This window comes from Xenopus tropicalis, chromosome 2 (assembly GCF_000004195.4).
Source record: "Xenopus tropicalis strain Nigerian chromosome 2, UCB_Xtro_10.0, whole genome shotgun sequence".
Lineage (NCBI taxonomy): Eukaryota > Metazoa > Chordata > Amphibia > Anura > Pipidae > Xenopus > Xenopus tropicalis.
In genome coordinates, this window is record NC_030678.2 from 106,658,649 (window position 1) to 106,685,556 (window position 26,908).

The 26,908-nt window shown below is 38.9% G+C and overlaps 1 protein-coding gene across 3 annotated transcripts in view; it reads left to right on the top strand.

The window, feature by feature from the left end:
• arhgap6 (Rho GTPase activating protein 6) overlaps nt 1-26,908 on the top strand; it is a 134,932-nt gene that overhangs the window by 33,178 nt on the left and 74,846 nt on the right.

The window sequence follows — 26,908 nt, forward strand, 5'->3', positions numbered from 1 at the left end:
GATAGCCAATCACAGCCTTGCAAGCACACAAGCAGAGACAGACTTCAGTTTCCTATCAGGTCAGCCTAGAAGCTGATTGGTTCCTATCCTACAGTGCAGTGTATTGAGTGCTGCCGGCCTCCCTATACAGCCTGGGAAATTAGGCAGCAGGAAGTGGAAAAGATGGGTGGGACTAGTAGGGTTTTTTAGAAATTTTCCATAAATCAGCAGGAAACACTACTTTTAAAGCATATTCCTTCTATATTTAGATGAATACAATTCATTGGCACAAGATTATAACATGTCCCCTTTTAACAAAATCTGGAAGTTTGCCGGTTTCCAGTCATTGATAAGCACAGATAATAAATAGTGAATTACAGATGCAAAGTTTAGTAAAAAAACTTAAGACCTTAAGGGGCTGATTCACTAAAGGTCGTTTAAATGAGCGCTATTTATAGCATGCATTAAAAATGTTATCACTTCTTATTTTTTGCGACTTAACGCTCAATTCACTAAAAGGACAGGCGTCATAATTAAGACGCAATGTTCTTTGCGTTATTTAACTCGTGATGAGTGATTTTCTTGCGTTATTTTCCGCCATGTGCGTTATTTCTCACTGCACGCAATATATTTCGCCGCATGCTATATTAGCGCACAATTTTACGCACGTAACCATTACTTTCGGAAATCTACTGTTCTGAAAATTAACATATCCCTGAAAACTGGAGGATGCATCACTCTAGGGCCAACACATACTTGAAAAAATCCCACTGCAAAGTCCATGTTGTGTTTCCAAAAGCTCAGAAACCACAATTTTCTTTAAGTACCGCCTACCCCAAGTAGGTGTTAATATTCACACAGACTAATGCGATATTTAGCGCGTTTAACGCTTCATATGTGTTTGTGAATCATGTGTTAGTATTATTTCTATTCACTAATTAACGCATTGCGTTTTTTTGCGCATTCGATATGCGTCTTAATGCTTGCGAAATGACTGATGATTCGGGACTTAATTATTGCATGCTTTTTAACGCAAAAAAGCATGTGATAAACGTTATCGACCTTTAGTGAATTAAGTACAGGCAGGGCCATATTTAGATATAGGCACCCGGGGGCTTGTGCCTAAGGCTAATGCCACATGAGGCGTAGGGCGGATATTTTCGGCAAGCGTAAAAGCACTTGCTAAAAATTCCGCAGCTGTTCTAGGCAAATCTTTCTTTTAATTGTAGTTTTAGGGGTTTTACAGTTTTTTTTTTCATTTGTAAGCCCACGAAAAGTCTTCTGAAAATTAAAAATTCTAGATTTTTTTTGTTCTGTTGGTCTTCAACAGAATTTGTTTGTGCTTTTTAATAATAAATGACTAGACATTTATGGAACGGAGATCCAAATTACAGGAGACCCCATATCCAGAAAATGTCAGGTCCCAAGCATTTTAGATATCTGGTCCCATACCTGTAACAGACTTCTGCCAGTTTCAACACCATATTTTTACATTGAACTTTTGCTGTGTTTTTCTTGGCAAAGTGCTATTCATGTCCCAATCCCTTCCACATCTACATCTAAAATACGGCATGTTTGCACCCATGGATACAGAGTGAACTGAGTACTTCATTTCAGTGGCAAGTGGAAAATACAGGACTCCTTAGCATGTTGAGCCTTACTCACTTTAATTAGCTGAATGGGTGCTAAAAAAATACTGAAAAGAATTTAAACACTGAAGCACTTGAAAAAAAAAAATAGAAAGAAAAAAGCACAATTGTGTCTCATCTTATGATGTATACCATCATATACGTCATACTAAATGTTAATGAAAATATTGCTCTACTCTACAGTGGACACCATACTAAATGTTAATGAAAATATTGCTTCACTTTACAGTGGACGTCATACTAAATGTTAATGAAAATATTTCTTTCATGACTGTTCCTTTTGATGATAGCTTGATGACAGGAGGTCTTTATTCACTTCCATAGTAAAATGCATACAAACCACAGTAATAAGGAAAAACCTTATCCCGCCACACCTAAACTATAAGGGTTTAAGTAAAGTGTGTAACACCCCTAAATTAACAAGCGTAGTTAATGAAAACGGGCAACAAAGTCATTCAAATTTAACATGTTATGCTTGTATAAAGTAACAGTTATCACAGCAGGGTAGTTGCAGAGAAACTCCTTTAAAGTGAACCTTTTTATATGGTAAATATGCCTGTAAGGTTAGTTTCACAATCTCACTGAGAACAATGAAGGTTTCCGTCCCAGACTAACCCTGTAAAATGTGTGCCTGCATCTGTGGTTGCCCTCCCTTTCCTGTCTGTCTCTGTTTCAGCTTCTACTGCTTGAAAAACACCAGTTATCTGTGTGCTGCCCTGGAATCCTCGGTGGGGTTCTGCTGCTCACATGGTATCAGTAATAGAGGCTGACAGGGAGAATTAACATATGCCAAATCATATGGTGAATGCAGACTTTTGTTCCCCCTGTGGCTGCTTGTGCTATTACTTTATCACACATTGTTCCAGTGATAATAATAGCTGCTTCAGTCTGTGCAATATCAGTGGTATTTTTGTTAAAAAGGTTGTATCCAAGTTTTTGTAAAAAAAATTATATTATAGAACAGGGATGAACAGCCTGCAGTACTCAAGTTGACAACTCAGTCTTCTCACACCTAAAAAAAGGTGCCTGCCACAGGATAGGAGTTGTAGCTAAATATTTGGAGAGCTGACATTTGCCCATTCCTGTTCATATATTTAAGATTAGAATAAGGGTAGGCTTAAATTTCTGGCACATACTTCATTTCATTTCAAACAACCAATGCTTTATCGGCATCGATCAAAACATATGGCACTGTTCTTTTGCTTTCAGTGCCGACCTGTTTGACTATTCATACTTGCTTGTCACTGTAAAAGTTCTTATTGCTCTACAGGGCATAGGTGACTGTAGCCAGCACTGCAAGGCCAGGTCAGCAGAGCACAGAGAGGCAGTAATGCAGACATCACTGGCTTACCTTCTAGCACCCCTCACCCACAAGCAACCACAACACTCTACTTAGTTTTTTTGTAATTCGGTTATTGTACTATAATGGCTATGATATGTTGATACTTAAGAATCGTCTCCTAAAAATTTACCCAAAGACACAGGATTTAACAGCTTAGAACCCATCATTTAACTACCTTAAGACAAAAGACAACTTGGCTGAGAGCAATCTATATAATAATTTGCTTACATCCATATAAATGCAAATATCCCCCCAAAAAAGGAGACAGAAAGAGAAGAAGAAAGGATCAGAGGGTGGCGAGGAATGACAGGCAGCTTGGAGTAATAACGAGTGTTGTGTTTTAGTAACAGCTGGAATGATATAGGCTGAAACACCAGCGATACTGTATACACAGTTCTTTTCCTGGAACTTGTGCAGTTTGGGATGGGGCCTGCTAAACACAGATGAGTTCAAAGCACACAGAAAAAGATTTGAATTGGGAAAGGGGCCTTGTCTCTTTTGGTAATATTACCTTTTTGCACACAGAAGGTTTTATTGTAGAACCAGTGATTTGTTGAAATTTTATCTTGAGGAATGTTAAGCTCACTGTATTAATACATACATCTTGCACTGATGCATGAGTTGTGAGCAGTTTTTTCCCCTAAAGTTTTGAAAACATCTGTACAGTGCCTAGCAACATCATAAACACTTTGGCTTTATGCATTGCTCTATATTGGACCCAATATACAAGGCCACTATCTCCCCAAGTCTTCCTCTGTGCTGCATATTTTTTGCATGAGATGAGTTTGTATGTCATTTTTTAATGAGGGAAAGCCTTGGAATACATTTTAGAACTTATATTGAGTAACTAATGCATTTAATAATGACAATTAGACTGTGTAGTAGCCTTTCATGTCTTAATTTTTCAGGTAGAGTGCTAGTTACTCTTCTGTACATGTGACATTGCTAATTTGATAGGGCTTAATCAACTGCAGCTTGTAACCTTTAGATGGAAGATACTCCTGTTGTACAGATATGCAAAAAGTTATGCAGGTGATTGTTTGCATGTGCTCCCAGAGCTGCCAATGAGATTCTTGCAAATGTAAGCTACAAATTATGCTAAATAGTTGGCAGTAAGGCCTGCATGTCTATATATTTGTTAGTGTAATAACCCTGGTTTTACTGCCTTTCCTTAAATAATTTAAAAAACTGTATAACATCTATACAACTAAGAATCCTTCACCCCAGAAAATACATGAGAGAGTGTTAGTAAAGTGTAGGACACTTTGCTGAACTCGGTGTTCGGTCACCTGCTATTGGAACATCAAGGAAATGTATACACTATTTATATGTTGAGTTTATATCAGCCTAATTTTATATAAATGATAGGTAAAATATAATGGCACCGGTTGCTCTGCTTAAGAAAACGTATTTTTCTGATTTGATAATTCAGTGGGTAGGCAAAGATAAATTGCTCTGGTTAGGTAACCTCATTTAGAAACTCAGTAATGTCTGATGGTCAGATTTTCAAGAAAGGCAGTAAAGGTTTTGCTGTGTTGAGTGACTTGTGATCAAAGCATTGGGTTCAGTCATTGTTTCTTGCATAATATTTATTGTTTTCACTCTCAGAATCCGAATCTCAGAGTCAGTAAATGGTCCTTCAAGTGCTTGTTCTATTGCAAACAATACATTAAAATAAACACATTACACTGTATACTTTTGCTTAAGGTCTGTTGAGTTATATTATTTATTAGAAGCATAATAACATATGGTGCAGTTTTAAACAGTTAAAGCAGTAATGATAACAAATGGCAACCACCATACACATGATGAAGCTGTCTTTGCTAAATGTCCTGGGGCATCTTCACTGGACTTTGGCTCACACCGTATTCATACAGTGCTTCTTCATTAACCTCCCTGAAAGCTAACATATTTGCTTTGGCTTTTCCTAGGTATTTTCATTAGAGCCAGCGTCATGACGCTTATACATCTGCAAACACTCCAGTCATGATTAGGCTTCATGTCACTTAAAAGTTGAATATTATAGGCCTTAAAGGAATAGTAACACCAAAAAATGAAAGAGCTTTCAAGTAATAAAAATATAATACACTGTTGCCCTGCACTGGTAAAACTGGTGTGTTTGCTACAGTAACACTATTATAATTTATATAATAAGCTGCTGTGTAGCCATGGGGGCAGCCATTCAAGCTGGAAAAAAGGAGAAAAGGCACAGGTTACATAGCAGATAACAGATAAGTTCTGTAGAATACAATAGTGTTTTATCTGTTATCTGCTATGTGCCTGTGCCTTTTCTCCTTTGAATGGCTGCCTCCATGGCTACATAGCAGCTTATTTATATAAATTATAGTAGACTTTCTGAAGTAAACACACAACTTTTACCAGTGCAGGGCAGCAGCACATTATATTTTAGTTAGTTTTATACACTTTCATTTTTTGGTGTTACTGTTCCTTTAAAAAGTGTCTTAGCAACGTTAAGCTCTTGCACTCTAATTAGTTTTTACTGCACTAATATATATATTTTTTAAGTATAGATAGCTGTAACATTGTGTTATATGGCATTGTAACACACTTTCTGATTTCTTATTTTTGAGATAATAGTGTGTGTATTTTATGTATAAACTGTCTGCGTTACTAGTTATGAGCGAAATGTTTTGCCAGGCATGGATTCGCTGCAAATTTCCACGTTTCGCCATTGCCAGATTTTTTCGCAAAGTGGGCACAAAAAAATTTGCCGCAAAAAAAGATTCGCAAATTTTTCGCCAAAGCAAAACGGGACAGATTCACTCATCACTATTCATTACTACTTCATTTAAATACTTTGAGTGTTTTTCTTGACGTGTCTGCTTTTAATCATGCATGACACTGGTCCCATATACTTAGGGCCTATTTGTTATGCCGTGCAAAATAAAAATTTGCTGAAAAAACAAGCTGTGTTAAAGGAGAAGGAAAGGCTAATAAAGAGTTAATCTCAAGCTGCAGGCATACCTTCAGTTCTCTCAATAGTGCCCTTAAGTCTCCCCGTATTTCACCTGTTCAGATGATCAGAAGCCAAACAGGAAGAAAAAACGCTGAGCTGTGTAAAAAAGTTCCCATGCTCCATGCTCAGTTAGTAACACTATGGGGCAGATTTATCAAAATGCAAGTTAAGAGCTTAAAGGAGAATGCAAGTCAAAATGTAAAAAACATACTGCCCAATAGTCCTCCTATTGTTTAGTAAAAATGCCACACTTTTGGCTCACCTAATCAAATATTTACCCAGTCACAGTTACTTCACATTTTCTAGAACAGCCAGCCATCTCTAAAAAGGTATTCTCCCTTCCTTTTCCTCCTTGCTTCATACTGCACATGTGTTTCATTCCCCCCCTCCCCTCTGCCAGATCCGCTTTTGATTGGCTGGTGGGCATGTGTAGCTCAGAACAGGAGACAGGATCAAGTTACACACATGCTCAGAGAACAGGAAGGCTGCCGCTGGCGCCTACAGGAAGGGAAGAGAGATTTCAGTGATGTCACTGTAGTCTTCACACTGCTGTAGGCTGCCAGCACCATATCTCAGAGAAGCAAGCAGGGATCTGGGAATTTAGATATGCAGTAAGTACTTAAAAAGAATGCCTTTAGACTTACTTTTAATTTATATTAACCTTTCATTGTCCTTTAATACATAAAAACGCACCCATGTTCTATTCATTCCTATGGGATTTTTAGAAGTGTATTTATCAATGGGGGAAAGTTAGAACTCACCATTTGATAAATACACTTCTAAAAATCCCATAGAAATGAATAGAACATGGGTGAGTTCTTATGTATTAAGCTCTAAAGTCACTTTTTGATAAATATGCCCCTATAAGTCAGCTTCCTGCTGACACACACAGGGAAGAATTTACAGCAGGTAGGCCTTAGGGGAGTGGAGGAACATATATATGAAATAACAGTGAATTAAAAAGGACAAATAATTAAGAAGTAAAGTCTAAGGTTGATATCATGTGGCATGCTTTTTCCACAGGTATATCTAAGCCATCAAAGCCATCTGCCCCTTTCCTTGTCACCCCTGCCATTTTCTTGAATTGGGAATACTTGATATTTCAAGTAGTGACTCTCATTAAGTATGTCGCTAAGTGCAAACACACTCTTCTTGTCAGGTGTTTTCTATTCAAATAAGGGTGGCAGGGTTGGTTTTAGGTGCTTCTCTTCTGTCTGAAACTGGACAAAAACATCCCATGTTGTCAGAAGAAAATAAAAAATGTTCATTTTCTTTCTTGTAATATTATTTATCAAGGAAAAGGAAAGTTAAAGTCACTGGGGTGGGGAGTTAAAATTTGTATACAGTTGCACTAACACTCCTCTTATGTATAAAGCACATACATTATACTGTGCATGTGCTGGTCCTGGGCAACCACAAGAGATTTCTAGTAAAGCAGTTGTTGGTGGTTTGGCGCTCTCAGGGAAAGTAACCTGGGACAGTACTTAAAATGTTAGTGATTTACTGCCCAGTGAATTTTTACTTTCCTTGTCCTTTCAGAAACCTGGATTTAGAAGATTTAAATTGCCTATTTCCGCGTGTTTTCTTTAGATACCTATTTTCTTTTTAATTTGTGCTGCTGGAATGCAGAATAGAAGGCAATGCAGTAAATGAGCACAGCCACATTTCCGCTGAGTGTTATCTGTGAGTGCATGACATATACATTATGCATCTGAATGACAAATTAAAGTTTTCCTTCCTCAACACTCCGAGAAGGATCCATTTTGCATATGTTGTGCTTCATTTGAAAGGCATTTCCTTGGTTTTGTATGTGCTAATGCACGACAATCCTTTCACATATTCACAAGATTCTGGGCATTGCACTTTCCTCCACACAGATTATGCTTTTTGAAATTGGAGTTTTATGCAAAGCTGGACCAAATCTTCTTGGTGCCAAATGTTCCGACCCTTCATTTCTCTTGGACATGAGTAGGTCAGTTGGCTGTTCCTTTATAATATATCCCATCAGATTGATTGCAATTGAACCAGATAAGCTATTTGAAATGTTTGCCGTGGTGCAAGGCAGAGGAATCTTACTAATTGGATTATCAGCTCTGCTTTGTACGATTCTGGTTTCAGACATGTCTGACCTCGCAGTTTTTTATCTTATGGCAGCAAGTAAAATTTTACTGTTGTAGAGATAAATATACTCTAAGGGTATCCTTTAAAAGCATGTCTCATATTTAAAAGGAGCTTGAAGCTGTGTGTTTTGTTTAATGTATGCATTCCATAATATATTACAAATATCTTTTATTTTGCTACTGTAAGATGCTTATTATATTGTATGAATAGGTTTAAGCTGGGCATATGCAAGTTTTGAGAGTTAAAGTCATCAGTGCTGAGTATGTTTTCAGTGCTTCTACCCATGAAGGGAGAAGTTACAGTTATGATACACATTTCATTGACTCGCGACAAATGACATCAGTCATTTTTGTCTGTGTATATATTTCTTTTTTGGTTACATTATTCGGGGATTTTGTGTATTATAAATTTGTCTGTCTATCTATCTATCTATCTATCTATCTATCTACCTATCTATCTGTCTATCTATCTATAGATATATGTATGTATGGAATCAGTTCTGAATTTCTGAATATTAAGGTGGCCATACACGTGGCGATCCGACGATGTTTCGTACGACCACCGGTCGCACGAAACATCGTAAGATCCGCCACACACCATTCAGGGCTGAATCGGCAGGTAAGGAGGTAGAAACAATAGGATTTCTACCTCCTTCTGCCGATTCAGCTCTGAAGGGAGAATTTTGGTCAGGCGCCTTCTATGGCGCCCGATCAAAATTTTCAAACTTGTCCGATCGGCGAGTCGTCCGATATCGGCAGCTTCCTGCGATATCGGTCGACTCGCCGACATGCCATACACGCACCGATTATCGTACGAAACGAGGTTTCGTACGATAATATCGGTGCGTGTATGGCCACCTTTAGGCCATCTCCCATAAAGTCAATTTAAATCAGATAATTCACATTTTTTAAAATGGTTTCCTTTTTCTCTGTAATAATAAAACAGTACCTTGTACTTAAACCCAACTAAGATATAATTAATCCTTATTGGAGGCAAACCAATCCATTTGGGTTTATTTAATGTTTAAATAATGTTTTGTGTAAACCTAAGGTATGGAAATTCAAATTACACAAAGACCCCTTAACCATAAAACCCCAAGGTCCAAGCATTATGGATAACAGGTCCCATATCTGTATCACAAAAAAAAACCCATGTGGTTTTTTGTTAATACATGTCCACACATATTTCAGTCTTAGATTAAGTTATCTTGGCACAGTAGTGCAAAATATGTTTGCAGCACTGATTAAGACTATAGTAAAGGATGTAAGGTAACGTAAATAAAGAACTGAGAGCTGCCAGTTTGGTGAATATTCATTTGGAGTACATTGTATAATACAATATAAATGAATGTAATAAATTGTAACCAGTTAGCAACTGGCCCTAATCAGTAGTCAGCTGCCGCAGAAGCAAAACTCTGTAACTCCTAGATTAGACTTTACTTCATTGTAGGTAAATTATTCCAAGTTTTTACATTTGTTAAAACTGTGTTAGTGAGATTGCTCTCTCCGAATCCTGTGTTTTTCAGGGTGAATGTTGTTTCTTATTGAACCAGTTCATGCAGTCAAGAATGCTTGTGTTTTATTTGTGAGTGACCAACAAGTGACCCTGCTCCCAACATCACTAAACTGGCATGGATTCAAAAACCTATATTTTCAGTTTTCAGAAGACCCACACCTACGTTGTTAGAGTTGTACATTTTTTTTTAAATGTAAAATTATTGTACAGGTATTTTGTTTAAGGAAAATGTTATAAATGCGTTGGTGTCTCCTTCAAAGGAAGATTTACTGTAGATGAGTCACTTCTATGCACTTGTGGCAGAATGTGTATAAAAAGTAGTAGATGTTTTGATTCTGGAAAAAGCATTCACCCAAGTATTCTACAAAATACTTCCAATATAAGACAGTCAGACAGCTCACCCTGTTGAGTTAAATAATGAAGTAAACAGATTGTTGAAGCTCCATATATACTGCACATATCTGTTTGCAAGAAAAAACTGCTTCATTTACCCTTACATTTAAATGTATGTATGTATGTATATCTTTATATCTGTTGTTTTAGTTGTATATGCAAGCTATCGCACTAGGGGTGCTATATTTTCTACTACAAAATATTGACTTTTCTGTCATGGTTATGAGGTGTTGTTTCATCTTAATGACATATTTTATGGGAGTTTATATAAACCATGCTGTAGCATCTGTGGTATGTATTGTATATATGTAATAATTTGATATAAACTATGCTATGGGAAAATACATAATTTTTTTATTGCATTTGAAACCCGTCAAATCTGATGTTTGGACAGTATAAAATGAAATTTTGATATATACTATATATACTATATAGATAGTATGATAAAAAAGGCCTATGAGTGTATGTCTTGGTCATACTTACTCCTTACTGCAGGCCTTATAGATACTAAATACATCATTGAGCTCTAGAAAATTAGGCAGATATTTTATTTCACGTTTCTTTTATGGACATGAAAGGTGGAAGTACTGGCTTAACTGGGTGGACAACAGTGTGGAAAAAGGGAGAAGTCAATGCAAGTTTAAAGGTGTTGACATACTTCACAGTTTGAGATACTAGACAGGAATGCAGTTCACTATGTCAAACACAAGGCCTGTGGGCCGAATTGGGCCCGCCTGGCTGTTTTATGTGGCCTTTGGTGAGTGTGTCTGACCATCCAGCATGATCAATTTCCATTTTCCTCACATAGTAACTACATAGTAACTAAGACTAAGTATCTTAATAACAAAATTCGGCCCACGACTTGGCCTGTGTTTTAGATTTCGGTCCCCTTATGTGATTGAGTTTGACACCCCTGGGTCATTCTGCTACTTTCGTTTAGTATAGTATACTATATAGCAGTGTTTTTCAACCTTTTTTGGGCAAAGGCACACTTGTTTCATGAAAAAAATCACGAGGCACACCACCATTAGAAAATGTTAAAAAATTTAACTCTGTGCCCAGCAGCAGTGCCCCCCTAGTACATTGGTGCCCAGCAGCAGTGCCCCCTAGTACATTGGTGCCAAGAGCAGTGCCCCCCTAGTACATTGGTGCCCAGCAGCAGTGCCCCCCTAGTACATTGGTGCCAAGAGAAGTGCCCCCCTAGTACATTGGTGCCCTGCCTACGGCACACCAGGCAACATCTCGCGGCACACTAGTGTGCCGCGGAACAGTGGTTGAAAAACGCTGCTATATAGTATAGTATGTTTTCAAGTTGTATTGCCTAGCAATTAACCGCATAATACTACTAAGGGGCAGATTTATCAAAATATTTATCAAATGGTGAGTTCTAACTTTCACCCATGGATCAATATGCTTCTAAAAATCCCATAGGAATGAAGAGAACGTGGGTGAGTTTTTATGTATTAAGCTCTAAACTCACATTTTGATAAATGTTCCCCCAAGTGTGTAATCACATTTTATGGAACAGTTCAAAGACCTTAATGGCCTAGTGAGTTTGATTCAGCAGAAAAAAAACCTTGAATGATTCAGTGGGTGATGACATGCTAAAATATCTTTGCCAAGCGTTTTAACTATTACATATTGGCACTGAAGAAGTAAACAAAGGTGACAATTATTTTTCCAAGAAAATCATATTGTTAATCTATACAGCCTCTTTGGAATGCACTTTTAGAACTATTACACACAGAGAACTGCTGTGTTTAAACCCCCCTATCCCTCCTGCCTTTTATTTTTTTGTTATGCCTGTGGGGTATGCCTCAGGCCCACTCCAAAATCATTGTTGCCCTTTACATTAAAGACTGTGATTAAGTTATTTGTGCATTGGCAGTTTAGCACCACTTAGTGGTAGCGCTCTAGCACTTGCACCCTAATGGTTAATAACGCCATTTATGTTTGTGTTTCCTATATTTTGGCAGTTTTCCATGTTGTACTTCTATATCAAACATATTTTGTTAAAAGGAACATAACAGCTTAATTAAGTATAAAGTATAGCTAAAGTTTATTATTTCCAAACAGAACCTAAAATGAAAGCAACACTGTGCAGATGAGAACTTCCTCACTCTAAAAGCATTTACCATATTGTCATTTTTGCACTGAAATCCATGACTCACACAACAGTCCCTGGTAATCTGTATTAATTTCAAGGCAAACATTTCACTCTGTGTTCTTCCAAGTTTTCTGAGGCGTGTTTAGCAAGACATTTGAATGTCATAATTATTTAGAATTCTTTAAAATTGATTATTTCTTTTTTGGTAGATATAGTTCTTTCAAGGCCAAGTATTTTATGTAGTAAAAATGTGTTCTGTAATTCCACTCATACAGCAAGAAGTCTTTTGTGAACTAGGAAAATATAATGAATATGCTGCAGATGAACATTTAAGGCTAAGTGTAGCTAACTATATGAGGAACAGACAAACTGCTGCCATTCTGGTGTTATTGACTTTTAGTGTTACTGATATTGACAGTTACTAGCACCTAGTAATGAGCGAATCCGTAATATTTCGCTTCGCAAAAAATTTCGCAGATGTTTCAAAAGATTCGCAAAATGGTGAAAAATTTTTATGAGGCAAATGTTTACGCCTGTTTCGCAAAACAATCATAGGGATGATTATAGTGTTCTCTAATTGATTAAGGGGGGTGGAGCAGAATTATGTAAAATATTTTCCACCTATGCCAAGAGATTTTTGATGCACGTGTGTGTTTTATACTGCTCCTGATGATATAGGATTTTATAAATGCCTACTCCATTTGGTTGTTACTGGTTCTCACTGCTTGCTGGATGTCTGAAGCTTGAGCACGTGGACCCCATATTATACTTGGTAAGCTTTACTTGTTTTGCCAGCAAAATATCTTCTTCTGTTAGAATACACTGCAAAAATGCTTTAGTTGTGATTTAATGCAATATAATAAATCTATCTCTGTAGTTATTGTCTATTCTTTACTGTACGGCAATTAGGGTAAGAACTAATGGTAATAAAGCAAGGATCTGAAGCCTGTGGTTCTTGCTGAATCTCAGCTAGCAGCATGCCCTACACACACACACAAGTGTACTGGGAATGCTGGCAACAGGTGGAAAGCTACAGGTTGCAGATCCTTGGTTTAGTCCTTAACCCTCACTCTAATCTCCTTACACTAAAGAAAAGACACTAATTACAGCTAAGACATGGCTATCCCTGTTATAAAGCTTCCCATAACACCCACAGCATAATATGGTTGGTCTAGGTAGATGATTAAAAAAATACAGTTGGAAATGTATTGTAGTGATTTGTTGCTGCTTGTCAGGTCCATTACATGAGATTTTCTCCAATAACTTTACTTTTAGATTTAGTTGAATTGTTCAGTGAAAATCCATGACCATTTCTGTAACAACTTCTTTTTACCATGGTCAAGTATTTGTATTAGTTATGGGGCAATGAGATTATATGTACAGGCTTCACATAAAACCTATTGATTCTTTTTTTTTTTTTAATTTTTATTTTTATTGGATTTTAACAGTTATCCAACTTAGTCATTACCATCACTTTACAAAATGCAGTATTGAACGGCGAATTATACACTTGTTTGGTAAATCATAAGAAATAGACATACAAAAAATGTATCACAAGAACTGTTCTAACGTGCCCCTTTTTCGGGCTGTCTATCCGCTGTCAGTTGTCCGCCGTCACTGGCTAGTTTTAAATGATAAGTTGGAAATTTTTAGGAGAAGGGAAGAGGGGGGAAGGAAGTTCCAGGCAAAAAACAAAACATAACACAACAATCTGGATAGTCCCATGTATATCCAAATGGTTGTGCCATTATTTTATACTTAAAAACATTCCCTAATATTTTATGTATCTGTCAGAATGTCCTGGCTAGTTACCTGGTTTGGCATACACCTTGTCAAGAATTACCAAATTGTGCAGATTTGATTATGTTAGATTGTCCAAATAAGAGGACCAGAGTTGCCAGACGGCCCAATGTTTCCTCCTAGCATCGTAAGATTCAGCATGTAGTTCCTCAAACCGCCGTATATCTTCCATCTCTGCTATCCACTCTGTAAGCGTAGGTAATATTTTAGTTTTCCACTTGCGAGGAATTATAATCTTGGCAGCGTTTAAAGCAAATTGGGTTAAGGATTTTTTGTATTGGGTGATGGGGGAGTTGTTGTGGTGGAGAAGAATTGCCGCTGGGTTGCTTTCTAGTTTCATTTGTAAATTATTGTTGCAAATATCGGTAATCTCTCTCCAGAATTTTTGTATTTCTGTGCATTCCCAGAATATGTGTAACATTGTTCCAGGAGATTGTTCACAACGCCAACATTTGTTCGAAACACCCGGAAACATTTTACTTAATTTAGTCGGAGTATTATACCAGATGGTAAGGATTTTATAGTTATTCTCCAGGATTCTGCAGCTTCTTTGGCCAGTGTATGATTTGGTGATAATTTCCTCCAGTTCTTGTTGTGAAAAGGTTATGTTCAAGGTTTTCTCCCATTTCACTAGGTGTGGTAGATTTGTTGAGGAGGTGTTCTCCTGTGCCGAGAGGATTTGGTATATTGCTGAGATATTCCGCAGGGGGGGTTGTTTTTGTCGGCAAAGGTTTTCAAAGTTAGTGTAAATTTGGTCTCCTGTGCTACCTTTAAGTGTCGTCGATATAAAACTGCGAAGCTGTCGATATGTAAAGTAGTCTGAGGTTGTAAGTGCAAACTTCTGTTTAATTTGTTCCCAGGTAGGGAGAGCACCATTCGGGCAGATCTGAAATAGTTGAAGTGTTGGGTTGTGTGTCCAGTTCGCAAAATAACCCTTTTGAAGACCTGGAGGGAAGTCTAAGTTAGATGTCAGCGGAGTAAGCAGTGAATTTTGTGAAATCAGATGTAATCGGTGCTTTTGGGAGTCCCAGCTGTTAAGAGCGTATGTTAGTAGTGGGTGCTTGTTCAAGATTGCTGTCCTCTTGCTTGAGTGCAACCATGGAAGAAGCTTTAATGGTTGAGTTGTGTATGTTTGTTCAATAGCTATCCATGCTTTAGAATGTTCATTGTAAGTCCAGTCTAGCAAGCGTTGAAGGACACAGGCTTGGTGATATAGTTGGAAATTTGGTAGTCCTGTTCCACCGTTTGCTTTGGAGCGCTGTAAAATGGATCGTCTGATCCGTGGTGATTTGTTATTCCACACAAATTTTGTGACTAATTTATTTAACATAAGGAAGAAATCTGATGGAGGTTTCATTGGGAGAGATTGAAATATAAACAATAGCCTAGGCAATACATTCATTTTGAGTGTGTTAATTCTGCCAAACCAGGATAACGTTTTATTAGTCCATACATTTAAGTCCTGTTTTATTTCCTGTATTATAGCTTTATAATTAACCTGGGTCCATTCATTGTACCTTTCAGTCAGAGTAATTCCCAGGTAGGTTAGTTTATCTTTAGTCCAGTGAAATGGGTATTTATCTGTAAGTAGTGTTACGGTAGGGGTTGGGAGGCTGATGTTAAGTGCACTAGATTTTTCATAGTTTATCTTAAAGTTGCTAAGTTGACTGTATTTGTTGATTTCGTTTAGCAAATTTGGTAAGGTGATCAAAGGTTGGGTTAGTGTAAAGAGAAGATCATCCGCGTATGCGCAGATTTTGTATTGTATGTTATTTATAGTTACTCCCTTAATGTTGGGGTTTTGTCGGATGTGAGAGAGAAGTGGTTCTAGAGTCAGGACAAAGAGAAGTGGTGAAAGTGGACAACCCTGTCTCGTGCCATTCTTTAGGGAGATATGATCGGAGAGAGAGTTATTTATTTTCAATCTAGCTATGGGGCTTGAGTATAGAGATGATATCCAATTTAGAGTGTTGGGACCCAGTCCTATATATTTGAGACAGTGAAACATGAAATCCCAGCGTACCCTGTCAAATGCTTTTTCAGCGTCGGTTGATAATAGAAAGAGTGAAGTGTTAGTATGTTCAGCTGATATGATAATATTGAACAGTTTGTTTAGGTTGTCTCTTGTTTCTCTTTTTGGAAGGAATCCTGCTTGGTCTGTATGAATTATTTGAGACAGGCCTGGTTTTAAGCGTGATGAGAGAATATTAGCCAATATTTTGATGTCGTTATTAATTAGCGAGATGGGCCTATAGCTGGAAGGAGAAGCTGGATCTTTACCTTTTTTGAGAATCAAACTTATATGGGCTTCTAATGAAATTGGGGACCAGGAGTGTCCATGCTTTATATCATTAAAGGCTTTAGTGAGTGCAGTAATAATGTGTGGTTTCATTATTTTATAAAAAGGCATTGAAAACCCATCAGGGCCTGGGCACTTTCCCGATGGGGCATTTTTGATTGCCTGTTCCAGTTCTATACTGGAGATGTCCTGTTCCAAAGCTTGGATCCATTCCTGGTCTCCCTGTTTCATGTGTGAAGCGTTTATATATTCTATATAGTGGGGATCTGTAGTCCTTTGGGCGGTGTTGGGTGCATAAGGAGTATCCTGGTTTATTTGGTATAGTTGTTTGTAGAAGTCTGTCATTACTTTTTGTATACCCTTGGGGGATGTTGTAATCTGTCCGTTTGGTTGTTTCATTTTGAAGATATGGTTTTTGCTCTCTTTAGTTTTTAGTACTCTGGCTAAAAGTTTGCTGCATTTGTTCCCATGGTCATAGAATCTCTTTTTCAGTATAAAAGAGGCTCTGTCTGTCTGTGTTTGTATTAAGGTTTTTAGTTCTAGTCTAAGTTTCGATAATTCTGTTAAAGTTTGGGAGTCTTGGGATTTTTTATGTCCCAACTCTAATTGCTGTATCTGGGCTATCAAATTACGCTTCTTCTCTCCTTTAGATCTCTTAAGCTTAGCTCCTTCTTGAATCAATATGCCACGTATATAGCATTTAAATGCTTCCCATTCTATGATTGCGTTACTCGCTGTGTTGGAGTTAATTTTGAAATAATCTTTAGTGGCTTTAATCATTTTATCCAGTATGTCTGGATCTCTCAGCAGACTGTCGTTCAATTTCCAGGAGATATATTTCCCATTTGAAGTAGGGAGCGAGAGTTCCAGATACACTGGAGCATGATCAGACCAAGTAATAGGACCCATCGATGTGGTGTTCAGATTATCTAAGAAGTTGTGGGATATAAATAGATAATCTATCCTACTATATGAGTTATGGCTATGTGAGTAATGTGAGTAGTCCTTATCCTGCGGGTGGCCCATTCGCCACGTGTCCATTATTTGAAGTGCATGTATTTGTTGCTTAAGTCTATTAATTTGTTTATGTGGTAGGGACGATGTGCCTGAGGAGCAGTCTAGTTTAGGCTGTAGGGGAGTATTCAGGTCTCCCCCGACAATTATAGTCCCTTCAGCGAATAATTGTAGGGCTTCCTGAATTTTGTCCATAGTTTTGTTTTGCTCATTGTTGGGTAGATATATTGATGCTATGGTGTATTTTTGGGAGTAAAGACTGCCCTTAATAAATACATAGTTGCCATGCAGGTCCATTTCCGTAGCCTCTATTAATAAAGGCAGATTCGTAGCTAAAACAATAGCCACACCTCTGACTTTTGTTGGTTGTGGGGTGCCGTGTATCAGTATCGAGTATTGCTTGTCAAACCATTTTGGAATGTGGTTAGTTTTGTAATGAGTTTCTTGAATCAATGCAATATGGACTTTGTTAGCTTTAAGTTCTTGTATTAACGCTTTCCTCTTCCAGGGGGAGTTTAGTCCATTTGAATTGATTGAACAAACCTTTAAGATATTAAGTGTTTGTGTCCCTTTTTTGTTCATTCTGTACGTGGAGAGTTTAATTTGCCTGGGGGAAACGGGGAAGTGAGTGGACGTGAAGGGAAGGTGTGAATGGGGATAGAACAGGAAAGTAAAAAGAGAGAAAGAGGGGTGTAGGGAAAGGTGGGGAAGGAAGAAAAGGGAAAAAGCAGAGAGAAAAGAGTATAAGAGAAGTAGTATACGATTAAACCACTAAGAGGACCAATGGTCCCACTTACAAGGTGTCCTACTGTGGTAGATGGAGACCAGCTCCTTTGGGGGGGTGGAGGATATCCTAGAGACCGAAGCGTCCGTCAGTGTCTCCGCGCCGTCGCCCCGATTCCAATTCTAACTAGGCTGAGTAGTCTAAATGAGAAAAGGGGGGGGGAAACATTTTCCTAAGTGTTCAGTGCTAGTCCGTGGTCCAAGTGACGTCGGGAGTCAATAACCTATAAATCATAACCAGATAAGTTGAAGTTAGAAAAAGCATTTTGCCCTTAAGCATGTCATGTCAATCCTGCATATACTTATATACCATTGTTCTGGCTACCTGTTCCCTTCTTAAGTACATGAGATACAATTGATCTATTTGCATGTTCCCTTCTAAGAAAAAAAAAAAAAAAAAAAAAAAAAAAGAAAATTTTTTCCCCCCCTAGGAGGAGGGGGAGAAATAAGAGAAAACGGGGAGCAATGATACTTTTCAGGTAGAGTGTCTGACAAGCCTGAGTACCTATGGATAAGCTCGGGTAACACCATAGGGTAGATTACATTTACATGAGGCAATTGTCCCCGAATATTTCTTGTCAGCTCCACGGGTGCCTTGAATCATGCATTCACAATTACAAAAAAAAAAAAAAAAAGAAAAAAAAGGGGGGAGGGGAGATGGAGGGGGAACCTGGGTATCAACAGGGCCAAATGCTTATTGTGCTTATCGTACCTGTACATGTTTAGCTTAGCTAGAATGTAGTAAAGTTAAGTTTAAGTTATCACCAAAAAACAAACAGCAAACCAGAGATAAAGTAAAGGAGAAAACTTTGATTTGTCCTGAGATACAACTTGAATTCCTGTCAGAGTTTAAGGTTATGGCCTTCCCCGGCCTACTTCTTATAAAGCTTATAGATCATCAAGGTTGCCTCTTATGAAGAGGGGAGTTTGGCAGTCTGGCAGGAGATTGAGCGTTCAATCTTTTCCTCCATTGTCTGGATGGTGTTAAATCTCTTCTAGGTGTGGAGATTTCTGGGACATTAGCTGGGGCATTAGCTGGGGGGACCTCTTCAGGGGTGCCCATGATGTAGTGGTTCCAGTCAGTCAGGTCCAATAGAGGCATTTCTAGTTGCTGGCAGAATTGAGTTATTTCTGTAGGGTAGCGTAACGCATATGTTTTTCCCCCTTTATGTGCTAGCAGTGCAAAAGGGAAACCCCACTTGTAAGAGATACCCCGTTCTCTTAGGGTTAAAGTCAGGGGTTTAAGCAAGCGGCGTTGGGTAATGGTGGAGACTGCAAGATCCTGATAGAGGCTTAAAGTATTATTTTCGAAGTGTACCTCATTCATATTGCGGGTTTTTTGAAGGATCTGCTCCTTGATTTCAAATCTGGCCATGCAGCATAAGACATCTCTAGGCAGATTTCCCCTTTGAGCCCCTGCTCTATGGATCCTTTCTATGTCCAGAGGTATGGGTTCTGGGGCCTGTAGTATTTCGGTAAATAGTTTAATGGTGAACTCACGTAAGCTTTCATTAGGGATAGCTTCAGGAATGCCCCTGATTCGTATGTTGCAGCGTCGGCTGCGGTTCTCTAAATCCTCTGTATGCCTTCTCAGGTCATAGATAGCTAAATCATGTTTTTGTAGGGATTTATCGTGAGTTACCATATCCGTGTTTATTTGTGATATGCGCTCCTCCAGCTCTTCCAATGTGTCTCGCATAGTTGCGATGTCCTGCCGTAGTGATGCGGTTTCTGTATATATAGTTTGTTTCAGTTCGCTACCCAGTGTTTGTAAGTCAGTCTTATTTGGAAGTTGTGCCAGTATATTATAGATCCCTTCCATATTGCCGCTTACCTCTGAGGCAGAGTCTGAGTTAGCGTGCATGTCTGGGCTTTCGTCTGTCTCGTCCGCCATTTTGTCTCTTTCATGTGCGTCTTGATTCTCCTGTGATCTCGGAAAAAATTGTTTTATACCGCTTAAGGAAGCCGGGTTTTTGTATTTGGCTGGTTGAGTGCCTGTGCCTTGTCGGTTATGTTTCCCCATCTTGCAAAAGGACTGTAGGAGATCTCTTAATCGGGTCGACGGCGCGGAGCTCAGTCCAAACACGTCTCACCTCCCAGACATGCGGCCACGCCCCCCAAAACCTATTGATTCTTAACCTAATTGTGCCAATAAGGCCAAGCTGGGGTGCGACTAAGTTTATAAACATACTGAGTGGCAAAGCTTAACAAAAGGATGAAAGAGCGATCTCTTGCCCTACGCTTGTCCTTAATATGAGGTAATTTCATTTGAAAACAATTAGTAATCACCCTAGGTCTCAGTAAAAAATAACTGCTGCTTCAAATATTCTGTTATCCAAAGGGCTTGATGTCACCATAATGGAGGTATACTAATGTAAATAGTATCATGAATTAGTAGTTATACTTAGTTTCACTAGTTAAGCGACTTACTAGATGAAACCATTTGGAGTTTTGAATTCTGCCACAAATGAAGGGTAAATCTGAGCACTGCTTTTGAAGTAGGTATTTGCTCTATATTTACATTGTATTGAAAACATCTTTCTGTTTTTTCTGCTATTTTATTGCCAACTGGATACTTCTAAACAATAGGCAGAAGTAGAAAATATGTGTACAAATAGTGAAGAGTGCCAAATTCACAGTACCCCACAAAAATAAAAATTAAAAAACTTTTTCCTTTTAAGGATAACAATTTTATAGTAAAGTATGCCTTGTGTTCAGCCTCTCGCTCAGACATAGAACAAGGAGGATGGATGCATTTTAGCGAGCAGAGTGTGCTGCATACCAAAGAAATGTAGAATATGTTAATGATTTATATAATATTCTTATCAGTCCTAAGAGCAATTCTAGAGAAAGCAATGTGGAATGTAAAACAACTTCACTGCTTAACCAAGGGCATCATAAAGATGTTTTAAAGCTGAGTGCAAATTATTATATATACAAATATAGATAAAGTGACTCTCCAGGGACAATCCCCAGATCACAGAATTTCAGGACTGGCACCATAAGTAGGGAGCATAGGCACATGTGTGGAGTGAAATTATATTTGTAAAATAGGGGGAGAACAATTCCAGAAAACACTGTGGTATACACAGTAGCATGCTACTTAAGACAAGCGTCTCTATACTCTTTCTTCTTGTGTCTGCTGGTCTGTGTCCACCACTAACTCTTCCAGAAAGGGGTATTGGGTTGGTGCAAGGCTGGTGGGGGTGCAGATATAACTAGCCATGCATTAAGTTCAGCATGGATCACTGAGGAACAAGTCATGCCCGTGTTACAAATATGTTGCAGGAGAATAATTTTAAAGGTAAAATGTAGAAGACCAACAGAAGGTAATAGCTTTTCATTGTATACAACATCAGAAATTCAAACTGAATGGATGACAGTTGTACAGCAAAGAATTAATTTGTCAGTCTTGGTAACAATTCTCACTCATTATTTTCCAATAATAATCATTGGAAAGATCCAGAGATATTGCCTGACATTGTTTCTATTTACTTTTTAATTCAAAATCATTGATCATTAAAATGGGAATTTTCCTTCTTTTGTTGTCAAGAATTTTCCTGAGAAAAGTTACAAAGTCACAAAGACCAAACAGACAAATCAACATGTACAACATTTTCCTGAGTAGAGGTGATTAATATAGAATTCTTTAACACCAGTAAAGTATTAATAGTTTGTTAAATTGTCTCTTTGTCTCACATGACCATACCCATATTAATGGTTGTAGTACAGCAAAAACCTGCCATACTCTGCCTGCCCTACCCTGCCTGTGTGTGCCATACTCTGCCTTCCCTACTCTGCCTGTGTGTGCCATACTCTGCCTTCCCTACCCTGCCTGTGTGTGCCATACTCTGCCTGCCCTACCCTGCCTTTGTGTGTGCCATACTCTGCCTTCCCTACCCTGCCTGTGTGTGCCATACTCTGCCTGCCCTACCCTGCCTGCGTGCCATACTTTTACTGTGTGTGCCATTCTTGGCTGGTTTGTGCCATACTTGGCCTGTGTGTGCCATACTCTGCCTTCCCTACCCTGCCTGTGTGTGCCATACTCTGCCTTCCCTACCCTGCCTGCGTGTGCCATACTTTCACTGTGTGTGCCATTCTTGGCTGGTTTGTGCCAAACTTGGCCTGTGTGTGCCATACTCTGCCTTCCCTACCCTGCCTGCGTGTGCCATACTCTCACTGTGTGTGCCATTCTTGGCTGGTTTGTGCCAAACTTGGCCTGTGTGTGCCATACTCTGCCTGCCCTACTCTGCCTGTGTGTGCCATACTCTTCTTGCCCTATGCTGCCTGTGTGTATGGCACACACAGGCAGCCTACAGTGACACAATGCTGGCACTGCTCCAACAGTCTGCACAATAACTATATATTAAAAAACTTTTTAATTGCAGTACCACCTCAGTATATGTTCTTTTTGTAGTGTGCAGGGATTATTTGCGGGTTTCTACTGCTCCTGAGGTGTGAACAGTGGAACAATGTGGGTGATTACAGCCTGAGGTGTGAACACTGCAGGGGGTGAACAATACAGAGATTAAAAGGTGTGAACAACACAGGGGATTACATGTTTAAACAATACAGCCTGATTACAGCCTGAATCTGAGGTGAGAACCATGCAGGGGGCCAGTTAATCACAGTACTGATACCATTTAAAGCTTACAAAAGAGTAAGCCAACAAAGCAGCCAGACAGGTGGGGGGCCACACAGAGGGGGGTCCCGCGGGCCGCCAGTTGGACAGCACTGTCTTAGGGCATGTGATATATATACCCTGGAAAATCATCCCTTTCCCTTTTTACTACATGCTGGCTACAGTATAGGGTGGATATGCACATTATAAACATTTGACAAAGTACATTATTTTTGAACAAAATTCAGGGCACATTTTTTACACTGACTTTGCATGTAGCGTATAGTGACATAAAAGGACTCATTTACAAATAGTGCCACAGAGTGCAAAGGATGGTGTATTCATAAGGTGCAGAAGGTTGAGTCATGAAGGTGTCCACCCTACCTGTACTTTAACTTGCAGGACATTTAATAGTTAGGTAGTGGTAAAAAATTAAAAAAAGAAAAGTTAGGTATAGGTGGCAGATATAGGGCATAACAGTGCCCTGAACTTAAAGTAGGGACAGGCTAGACTGCTTGCATCATTGCTGTGCTCTGCAGCATGCCCAAGATTTTCTAGTGAGAGGTGCAAAATGTAGCCATTCCCAGGCAGAAGTGCCTTTTGGATGAACACTAAGGGAAGGAACATGCCCCTTAGTACTCTTTCACTTTACCAGGCCAAGGGGCCTAGTAAATGACCGCTATGTGATCTTTATCCCCAATCATCACATAACCCATAATAAATTACATGTGGTACCTTATTTGGCCTTAGACAAATGTTACCTTTACAAACTATAAATGTATTCCCTATAGATCCTCTGTAGTTAGTTTTTTGGGTGTGTCATAATGCTTATTCACCAGAACAGTAGATGGCATTTCAACCATTAGCCAATCAAAGCTTTGTCCTCACACAAAGAAAGATATACAGCAGTTCCCTCTCAAGTTCCCTGGACCACTCGTGCCTGAAGTAAAGAGTAATAGCCCCGTTCACCTGTGAGATGGGTATTTTCTTGCATCCTACATACTGCTGAGTGCTAATGGTTTTTCTGAAAATCCTTTGAAAGCAGGCAGCAGAAGAGAAATGGACGGATGTTGCTAGTATCGCTTCTCTTAGATTTAATTTACAAGCACTTGCATTTAAGACATTGCTGCAGTAGGCAGAGTTTATTACCGCTATGCACTCACTGGTCTTCCTAACTTGTTTGAGTGCCCCACAAGCAGGGCCGGAACTAGGGGTAGGCAAAAGAGGCAGCTGCCTAGGGCGCAACAATTGGGGGGCGCCAGGCAGCAGCCTCTCCTGCCTACCCCTAGTACAGTTTGCGTCGCACCGCTTCATATCGCGCATCGCACACCACGCCGCGCCCCCGCCCGCTCGAACTGCGCATGCGCGTTAAAACACACGGGGGGGGGGTTTGCGATGTAGCGGTGCAGGGGCGAGGTAGCCGACCGGGTTGCCTAGGGCGTCCGGTCATCTTGGCCCGCACCTGCCCACAAGTTAGGGGACGGGATGAGGTACAAATGTGTAACCCGCTCACCCTGTTGCATACAGCAATGCTGAATGCCAGAAGCACTCTATTGATGGCAAAGGGCAGGTTTTTGCACTCTAGAGTAGAGCACCAAAGTCTGCATCCATGGTATCAAGTGTGGGTCAGGTTGAAAATGGACAAAAAATATGGTGCTGGCCCAGAATGGGATTCAAAATAGGTCCTGGTATTTCAAGTACACAGAGGCCCAAACAGTCCCCCACCAACCCAATAAATATTGACTGTCTATAGCACCTTACAGCAGACCCTTTGGGATTGCCTGTCCAGGCCTGATATGGTGGCTTGCACCTGTTTTTTACACTTTGTACCATGTCCCGAACTTTGTAAAAAAAAAAAGAAACAAAAAAAACCCTTATATGTCATTTTATTTTTAGTAATTTTGGTAACAGTGTGAATCTTAAAATGTACATTTTTAAAACATAAAATCACTGATTCAAAAAAGAAATTCCTATACTTAAAAGACTTTGGCAAGATTGAAGGGTAAGATAAGGCATTCCTTAGGAGGATAATGATGCTTTCAGCTCTCAGACAGAACTGCACAGTAAAGAGATAAGCTGCTAATAGTTATGAGCCTACATGGGACTTAGCAGGTCAGACAGTTCCCCGAGGAAGCCAATGCCAGAACAGTTTTATAGGGACCAGTTGCTTGGTTGTCACATGGCACAAGCTTCCCATAGCTCTGAGAATAAAAGATCTCTAAATGGTCAGAATGTTGTTCTGTTACATGCGTCATAGGGATCTCTTCTCTGTTTTGGTTACTTATTGGTAGCTTCTGAGAAATGTGCCAGTTCTGTCAGTTTTGCTGCTAGACAGTGAACAATATAAAAATGCAGCTGCCTACTGAACACAAATTACTAGTATTGGCTGTAGTCCACCAAGTTTCTACTACAAAGTGCCATTGCCAAACTTATTAGTGGGTGGATTCAGGGGTGATACTCTGTTAGAGGATGGTATCTATTGTAGTGTTTATGTCTGTATTGTAAAATAATGTAGTGTGCAAAGTATAATTTTGAATGTATGTTTTTACTCAAAATTCAGATTTACACCTGATACTATTGTGTTTTATGCATTGAAAGCAACCCAAATAGGGTGTGAGTTGTGGCTTAAGTATAGTAGTGGGATGGTGCTCAGCATTGAAACGGTTTAAGGGGCCTATTTATTATGATATGTAAAATGAGTGGCCAGTTAGCGTGCCAGAATTTTTTTGGGGTGTGAGAGGAAACCCATGGATGGCTCCCTGAATGGAATAAATGTACTGTGCCACTGTGCTGGGAATGGTCTTGATTAAGGCTCTCTGTCTTATATATATATATTTCTGCAACTGTATCAATATTCAAAGACTAGTGTGAAAAGCCAAATGTTTTGATCCACCCTACAAGACTTGAGCAGACCAGACTAACCATATCATTTATGTGAAGGAGGCCTTATACATTTTTGTATCTAATTTTACAAGTTCAGTGACAAATATTAAGATTTTGCTGACAGAGTAAGAGTTTTGTTTTGTCTCTGAGGAATTTTTTTAGTACATTTTGTCCTGCTGCTAGATCAGCTTTTTATTAAAAGAAAGTGGAACTTTTATCCTTGCCCTGGTGTTGAGCATGTGTTAAACAGGAATTTGGCAAAGGATCTGTTATATTTTATATCTGTTTCCACAGTGGTTAATGTTGCAATGAAACAATCAAGGTTGCCATGCCACTTGAAGTGTACAGATATAAATATTTATTTATATATAGCTAGCTTTACAATAATTTAACAAACAAGGGTTAGAGAATAAGAGTGAGATGAGAGGGCCCTGCTCACAGGAGCTTACAATGTAAAGGGCTTACTGGTTTTTCTGGTTGCTGATAACTAAGTTTAGGAGTCTGGGTAATGAAGATAAAATGACTTACCGAAGAGCTGGGGCCATCTGGGAGAATAAACTGAAAAAGTCAGTCATATGAAAAACTGTAATAAAATCTGCAAAACTGTTTTCCTTTTTTTGTATATTTTGGGGTTGTATGTTGTGTAAGGTGTTGCAAATATATGTTTTGCAAGGGAATATTGGTAATGTCTTAGATCAGTAATTCGGCAGTTGGATTCATATGGGCCATGGTTACATCACTTATTAGGAAGAATATTAGTGCCAGTACAGTGTTTTCATCGGGCAGTACCATCACTAGTTTTATTGCTAGCTGTTTATGAGCTGTGCCTTGGAAATGTTTTGCAAGACATTGTGGGGGTCAGATACCACTGATATAATAGTTTCCTTGCAGGTTCCATATGGCTGAAACATTCGAAAAATTATCATGCAGTGCTTACTGCCTATTTCCAAAGAGTAATAGAAAATTGCCCATTTAGATTTTTTCCTGTTTAATCACAGGCAGTATCTTAGTGAAATCTACAGAGTCTGTAAGCAATTTATAGATTATCAAGATACCTTCAGGTTCTGTATGGTTTTTTTTTTATAGCCTTGCATAGTTACATAGTTACATAGTTACATAGGGTTGAAAAAAGACCAGTGTCCATCAAGTTCAACCCATCCAAGTAAACCCAGCACACCCAACCCACACCTACCAATCTATACACTCACATACATAAACTATAAATACAACCACTAGTACTAACTGTAGATATTAGTATCACAATAGCCTTGGATATTCTGATTGATCAAGAACTCATCCAGGCTTTAACTACCAAGTATTAGATAATCATATGAACCAGACTTGGGCATTGACCAACACAGCTGAAACAAAAACCTCATGTTTAAAGTCAATATTGATTTTTGGAAGAAAAAACTAAGTTCAGGA